Raw genomic sequence first — 8,832 nt, 5'->3', positions numbered from 1 at the left:
ACCAATATATACAAATAACCACAAATATTTACAAATTCAACAAGACCGCAAGATTCAATCAATCGTCAGACAAAATGTCTTTGGTTTTTTGACAGATTCCAAAGCAGCCTTCCTAGTACTTTTGGGTGTAACTGATAATTCAGTGCTAATCTTAGGAAGGTAACCTGGTAAGTCTTTATCTTCAGAAGAATTTTCAAATAACAATAAATGTATTAGGCAACTCACATTTCTTTTAGTTAATTTTGCTGTTCTACCCTTCAGAACAGCCACGCGAGTTGTCTCTCCTTCATTATTGGTGATTATCTGCTTAACAATTCCCATTGGAAAGATTACCGGCTTAACATTAGCATCTTTTATAAGCACTATATCACCAACACATATTTGATCATGCTTGCAGTGTTTATATCTGTCATTGGTGTCTATTGCCTGACTTAACAAAGTAGACATAAACTCACTCTGATATAAGTCAAACAGGCTATGCCTAACTTTCCTAATTTTGGTATATTTATACTTCAACAAATCAGACGGGGACGTATGGTCTGAATATTCAGCCACCTCAGGCAAGAGCTGTAATTCTGGGATCAAATTGACAGTCACAATTTCATAGCCGCTAAGCAGCATCTCTGGAGTTATGGGACTTAGTGTATAAAGGTCCTGATCTCTCAAAGATTCCTTAAATGCAATGGGTCTCTTATTAACCAAACTTCCAACTTGACATATGAAAAATTCAAAATATCTCACTTCAAGAATATTAGTCCCGATGCTATTATTTATAATTTGTTTTGTCATTTTTACTGAAGTTTCAACCAGAGACCCAAGGGAACTACACCCTTTAAAGTAACTCTCAAACTTAAATCTTATTAATGCCATTCTCCTTGAAATACTCATCCGTCTGCGGATTGTTAAGAAAACCAGTTATTTTATTTCCAGCAGCTACAATCTGAGTCCCCAAATCACTAATAACTAACTGGGGTAATCCAAACTCAAATGCTTGTATCATAAATGCCCTTAAAAATTCTGATACGTCTTAGATATCATTAGATATAAAGTAAATAAGGTTTTCACAGAAACATTTGTGTAAGTTCTCAAGCCAGATAATGAGTGAAAATAATAAAAATAAACGTAATACATTGGAGGAGCTGTGAACAGTGGCGGGCTACGGGAAAGACTGGTTGCAATAATACCAGATAATTAAGATATGAAATGCATGCTACATGAGATTATATAAATGCTACATAGTATTCCCTATGCTCCAATAAACAAGAATACTTGCATACATGTATTCCTAACAAAACATATATGCTAAATGTGTATTAGCAATAAGGTTACATATAACAATGATAATAATATATATACTGCATATGTAAATAATTATAATGATAATCCATCACCTCCCCCTCCTCTTTGCGTTCAATGAGCTATATGAACGGGTATGGCATCCGGTGAACACCGATACTCAGCTTGAGTGCCACTGCTGTTGTTGACTAGTAGCAGGGACAACATCCCTCTTCTTTGGAGATTGCTGTGTCTCGTCCGGCAAATGTGAAGGAGAATGAGGTACAGGGCGTAAGAAACGGCAGTTACGCCATAATATTCTTCCTGAGGGTAACTTCACATGGTAGTCTCGTGACCTACCGATGCCCATAATAATGCCAGTCTTATCCCATTGCTTGGAGATAGGGTCTTGGATACGGACATTATCACTGAGCTTGAGTGGTTCCAAAGGGTGTGCACGGCTGTTGTACCTTATTTTGGCTGCTTCTGTACGTGATGCTACACTAAGGTCATATTCATTTGCTTTTTCTTGCCACTCCTGCTTGAACGATGATGCATGGGCTGGGATGCATGATCAAAGGGCTTAGCCATATAATATATGCACTGGAGAAAGGCCAGCATAGTTAGGAGTATTCCGTATTTCCAATAATCCTTTGTCAAAATCTTTGGTGTCGATGTTCCTAGAAGGTGCTACTTTTAGGATAAAATGTTTGACCTTCTTCACGGCTGCCTCGGCATGGCCATTACTTTGGGGATAGTAAGGTGTGGATATCACATGTTGAACACCCCATCGGGTTAGAAAATTCTTGAATTCTGAGCTGGTGAATTGAGGTCCACCATCTGTCCTCAGCCTTACGGGAACACCTAAGTCTCGGAAGATGTGACTAAAGTGTCGTGTTGTTACTTCCGCTGTAGTAATGGTACCAAATTTTACAACTACAGGCCATCCAGATAGTCTGTTTACATAGACCAGGAAAGATTTCCCAGCAACACTGAAGAAATCAGCCGATACTGATTCAAAGGGACGAGAGGGGTTTTCGTTGCATAATAGTGGTTCCTGCTGTTGGCTTGGCTGCATTATCTGACATGGCTCGCAGACATGGATAGTATTTGCTATGTCTGAATTAATACCAGGCCAATATACAGTCTGCCTAGCCCGATGCTTAGTCGCCTCCACTCCACAATGGCTGTCATGAAGGCGTCTTAAAATACTGTGTCGCATAGCTAAGGGAATTACTATTCGGCTACCATACAGGACAAGATCATCATCGGTGTATAAATCCTCCCTTATTTTCCAATAGGGTAGTAGGTCATTGTGGAGATTGTAGCGGTGACTGGGGAATCCGTTGGCAACGTTCTGGAGGAGTCTTGTGTACGAGGGGTCCTCACGTGCTGCGGTGCGAATCTCTTCCAAGATAAGATCTTGTGTATCTGATGTCTTCGCATCTGAAATTGCATCCACAGTCTTGGCTACAACACTCCTGAGGGAAAGATAGGTTCAACTATTTAACATATCATCTTCAGGCGTTGGGTGGCTCACCGGGGAACATGAAAGGTCATCAGGGATGCAATGTTCCTTGCCTTTACGCCATACTGCAGTGAAGATATAGGGTGAAATTTTCTCTTTCAGACTCTGAATACGTTTGTTTTCTATTGCATTCAATGTATATGTATTCAAGATGGGTATCAGGGGTCTATGGTCAGTCACCAATGTGAAATGGGGCAATCCAAGTAAGTAATGGCGACATTTATTCATAGCCCAAACTGAAGCTAAACATTCTAGCTCAATGGTGGCCCACCTAGTTTCTGCATCAGCCAAAAATCTTGAACCACACTGGACCATGCAAAAACGGCTTTCTCCATGATCTTGTAGAAGTGTATATCCCAAACCATATATACGAGAAGCATTCGATTCTTTTTAACACTGGCAAAGGTGGCATCATGATCTGCTGTCCACGTGAAGGATCTCTTACGGCTCATTAGCGGCCGAAGCGGATCTTCCGCAGCTGCAAGATTGGGTGAAAATTCTGTTAATTGGTTAGTAAGGCCCATGAATGACCTTAAATCTGTCAGATTTGCTGGCTTTGAAAACTCTGATATAGCTCGAACTTTCTCCTCGTCGGCTGTAATTCCCTTTTCAGATAATGTATACCCACAAAAAGATACAGTAGGGCTAGCAATAACAAACATTTCTGCAGTTAGAGTGATACCAGGAGTCCTACAGCGAGAAAAAACTTTGTTGAGCCTGCATAAGGGAGAATAATAATCCCTATCATATACAAGGATATCATCCACAACCTTGACACAATGTTGGATGCCCTGAAGAGCAATATCACCTCTCCTGCAGTAGGCATCTCCTGAATCGCTGAATCCCATGGGTGAACGATGATAGCGATACCGACCATAGGGCATGATGAATGTTGTAAGGGCTTGGTCTTCCTCTGCTAGTGGGATCTGCCAGTACCCACACAATACATTCATGGTGGAGAAATACCTTGAATTAGGATCAATACTCCTGATTGCACTAAATGGTGATGGTGAAGGATGTGTAGGCCTTAAAACCTGTGAATTTAACTTGCTTAAATCTGTGGTGACACGAACACCACCTGTAGGTTTGGCCACGACCACTAAGGGGTGACACCATGGGGATGGCTGATCCCCAACAGGTTCAATGATACCTTGTGCTACCATTGTCTCCAACTCAGTCTTGACATTCTCTTGAAAGGCTAGTGGTATAAGACGTGGAGTGTAGATAGCAAAGGGTTTCACATCCTCTTTCAGGTGAATACGCATAGGTGGTCCAGTCATTGGCTTGAGTTGTGCTCCCTGATGAAACTGCTCCTTTGTCATTAGCACATCACTATATTCCTTTAGAAATTATTGCCTAGCTTCCTCAGGTGAGGATGTGGCTGGAGGCGGAGGAACGGACATTTGTTCACATGTATTAACTTGGCTGAATGGGACCTGACTGGTTCCTGTTGAAGTCCTGCTAAGTTTCCTCTCTTGCATTTGACGTGGGAAGTGCCAGGGAATGACCATTAGGTGGCAGAGGCCATCATAACACAGTAATGGTGTTGGGAGAGAACTAAGAACATCAATATACCCCTTTATGAGATATCACCATATGTCATGACGGCCTCCATTGATCCCAAGACGTTACCTTCCATGGGTGATCCATTGGCGTTGGAAAACTGCAACTCAGGGGGTGGACACAATTCCTTGACATCAATAACCAATGCTTGCAAGTGTTGCACTCCAAAAACGTTGGCATCTGCACCAGTATCAGGGATAACATTGATCTTCCCTGATTTACTGCCATATGTGACATGTAAATTGTTAAGGGGGAGGTGGGGGGTGGGGAGGGACAACTTAGGGGACGTAAATTAAATGAACGAATGGCTGGAGAAGATATCTTGACGGTGTTCAATTTGGTTTCCTTTAAATCTTTCGACTCCCTTGGTCCCTTTGATTTTTTCTGTGCACAACAAACATCATAGTGGCCAAATTTATGGCAAATTCGGCACTCCTTAGCCAATGCAGGGCATGCGGCAATATATGGGAAATGGCCAGTTTTAGCACAGTTCCTGTACTTGTGAGATACTGCCTTACATGTGTCACTATTATGCTGTTGACCACAATTCTTGCATCTGCTACTTGACGAAGGGGTTTTCTCCTGCTGATGATTTTTCTTAGGTTGCTCCGACTTGGCAAATACCTTCTTTAACTTCTTGTAGTTTGACACGGTACGCACTGAAGTCTGAGGAGCTTTAAGCTCTGTCGTTGTCTTCTTTGCAGCCTCAAAAGCCCCGCAAATCAGCTTCACTTCCTCAAATGTTGCTGTTGTTGGCATGCTAAAGAGCTTCTTGGTGAGTTCTTCATTCCTTATGCCAACCAAAATAGCATGTTTCATTTGGGCCTCCACACAGTTAACGCTTTTACATAAATCAACCTCCTCTGAGAGCTGTTGTAAACGAACAAAAAAATCTGTTAATGACTCGCCTTCTGCTTGCTTGCATAGAGTAAAAGCTAACCGACGAAGTGCTTCATTCTGCTGACCCTTTATATAAGTTTCGATATGAGCTAACACATCATCCAAAAGCATAGTTGAGTCTGGTGGAATACCCAAATTGTGTTCTAACAAGCGTCTCATCTCAACACTGAGACATGCCCTTAGCTGTATCAACTGCTTAGGTTGAGGTAAATTATCCAAATCTACCATTACAGCATAGTCCTTCCATCTCTGCTTCCATTTTGTGTATTGCCTATAAGTAACATCATGGGTTAATGGTGGTGGCAAATTTACTGTCACCTTAGGTGTTTACACAGCTGAATTAGGCACTTGGAGAACACTTGCAGACGATGGTGCTGGGGTAGGGGGCCCTATACCACTTGCTTGGGGTAGGGTATGCCTAGAACCAGTCATAGCTTCAATTAATGCTTTGAATTCTTCCTGATGTCTGACATTGTCTTCTTTTCTTCTTTCTTCATCCTGTTTTCTCCTTTCTTCATCTTTTTTATCCATGTATTCAAACATTTTGCTGATAAAATCCATGGTTGAAGGGGTTGATGAAGGAGAAGTAGATCTTGAATGCGTTGGAGATGACGTCATGTCCGTTGGGGTTGGGGATGATGGGGGAGAGACCTCAGAAGTCTTTGGTCTCCTTCCTTTATCGTGTTTTGGCGACATGAATAGAAAAATCTCACGAAATCCAAGAGAAAATATCACTTAATGCCGTCAGCGGTAACGTCACAATGACGTCACAAACGGTAGCCAATTACCGAGTACAATAGCTCGAGGCAACAGAGCTATGCTGTATCTGGTAACACTGTGACTGCTGTGGCTGTCACATGCACAGCGAGAGCCGTTAGTCTCCCCTCAAACGCAGCTGAGTATGAATGTGACGCTCTTGTTTCGGACTCTGCAGATGGCCGACGCACATTAGCCCTAATCTCAGATTGCTAAAATAAACACAGCCTTATATAGAGTCACTGTTATCACAAAACAAAGTCACTGCCAGTGTATAAATGCAAACAAAGTTCTGGTTCGCAACTGCTAACTAACTTGGTTACAATGATCACAAACACTCTTCTTGCAATGAACATGCCGGTTGGATAAGTTCACTAAATGATTGAAATTCATTTATGGCAAATCAATCACTGTGCCATCTTAGTTATCATTAGATATAAAGTAAATAAGGTTTTCACAGAAACACTTGCGTGAGTTCTCAAGCCATATAATGAGTAAAAATAATAAAAATAAACGTAATACACTGGAGGAGCTGTGAACAGTGGCGGGCTACGCGAAAGACTGGTTACAATAATACCAGATAATTAAAATATTAAATGCATGCCACGTGAGGTTATATAAATGCTACATAGTATTCCCTATGCTCCAATAAACATGGATACTGGCATACATGTATTCCTAACACAACATATATGCTAAATGTGTATTAGCAATAAAGGTACATATAACAATGATAATCATATATATACTGTATATGTAAATAATTATAATGATAATCCATCAATATGGACATATAACATACCTGCAAATTAATGGTTTTAGTGTACATACAAGAAAAACACAATACCCAAACCTTCCTACGACCATCTGACAGTTTGCAATTAAAAGGCCCACAATAATCCAAATATAGATAACCAAATGGAGTATCAGAGGGTTCCAATCTAAATAATCTATATGGAGACTGGTTCAGTCGTACAGATCTTTGATTGTATCTTTTGCAAGTAATGCAAGAGCTAACAGACTTCTTTACAACAGAAAATATGTGTGGTATGTAAAAAAATTTTCTCAATAAATTCAGTACCCCATAATATCCTACATGTCCTAGCTTTAAGTGGGCATCCCTAGCAATCAATGCAGTTAATAAACTATCTTTAGGTAGTAACACTGGGAAGAGCACCCTGTGAAAATTAGGTCTATCAAATAAATTTCCCATGTACTCTCAAAACATTATTCCTGTCTGGGTAGATATTCAGCTGAGAAACTAGGTCAGGGATATCCTTTTTAGGATATTGCTTGCTTCGAAAAAACTCCACAATTTCTGGAAATCTGAGCTTTTGCTCTTTGCTTATAATTTGTTGCAATGCCAATTCATGATAATAAAAACTTTAGGGCTTTATTCCCAAAGATGAAATAACCGACTTATTTTTAGAAAGGGCAGTTTTCCACTTATTCACTAAAGCATGCACTTTTACTAGTTTAGTCAAGTTAGAAAATCTATCCACTGGAATCAAATGATCTGTTACTAGGTTTTCTGCTGCTTGGTTAACAGAAACGCCAAATTCTTGATCCGGCCCGCTAGGTAATCTGAACCTTAATACCTCTTCCTGAACCTTTGTTTCTTCAAACTGCTCATAATTTGGACCAAAACAATAGTTAGTACGGGACAAGACCTTCCTGGAAACCGGACGAGTAATACAATATGCAGGATTGTTGATACCTGCAATATAGTTACACACTATTGGAATCTGCTCACATATCCTCCGTATGCGTTCGAGCCTATTATTAACATATACAGTTCTTTTATTTACTTTATCCAATTTGACAGCACTAGAAGGCAGCCAATGAAGAACGACAAGGCTATCTGAAAACAGTTGCAAATCGGCAATATTGATCTTAGATAAACAAAACTGCCCAGTAAGTTCATCATAAAGAGACTTTAGCACTTCATTGCCCAAAACCAGTGCCTGAAGCTCCAGAGAGGGCATAGACTTTGCTTTCAGTGATGAATTAACAAACTTATTCTTAGCCATAAGAAAACTCCTCTTGCATGACTCAACCTCTCTAATATAAATAAAAATTCCATATATATCAGTACTAGCATCAACATAACATTCTAAAATGTACTCAGAATTCCTTTCACCAACGATCAAATTTAATGGTTGGTGAAGAATTTACCTGAATTACAATACATTACCATTTCATAAGTTGTTCTCCATCAAGGATTTCATCCCAGTCCAATTTATTCCTTTTTGCAAATTGTGCAAAAAAATCCTGGCTCTGTTAAAAATTGGGCCATTGAAATTAAAGATGTCAAAATTGGAAGCAATAGTTTTTAACACACACCTTTTCGTATTAGCATTAGGATCTAACCTTACAGGCAATATATAAATTTGATCAGAATCCCTTGACCATTGAAGACCCAACAGCTTTACCTCATGAGGAGTTTGACCGGATCCTTTCCTGTAAATAACTTCTTGTAATGAGGGATCATTTGTAACAAACTGTTGCAAGGGAAATTTATATTTCTTAAAGATTGAAGGCAAAACTTTGTAAACTTCATTCAACTTTTTCCATGAACTGCAAGTATATGCTCCATTGTCCATATACAACAACTGATATAAAAGCCTCTTAATATCAGTCAAATTAAGATCACAATCATCAACAACTAATATATAATACAATGACAACACCAGTATCGTTGAACTACAATTTAGTCTAAAACTTAATCTTATATCTTTTATGCTACCAATGTAAAATCATGTTTCGACACATTTCTATACCAAAAAAAAAAATAGCAGCTTCCTTTGATC

The sequence above is a fragment of the Palaemon carinicauda genome, chromosome 30, assembly GCF_036898095.1.
Source record: "Palaemon carinicauda isolate YSFRI2023 chromosome 30, ASM3689809v2, whole genome shotgun sequence".
NCBI classification, from domain to species: Eukaryota; Metazoa; Arthropoda; class Malacostraca; order Decapoda; family Palaemonidae; genus Palaemon; species Palaemon carinicauda.
Note: the sequence above shows the minus strand (reverse complement) of the source record.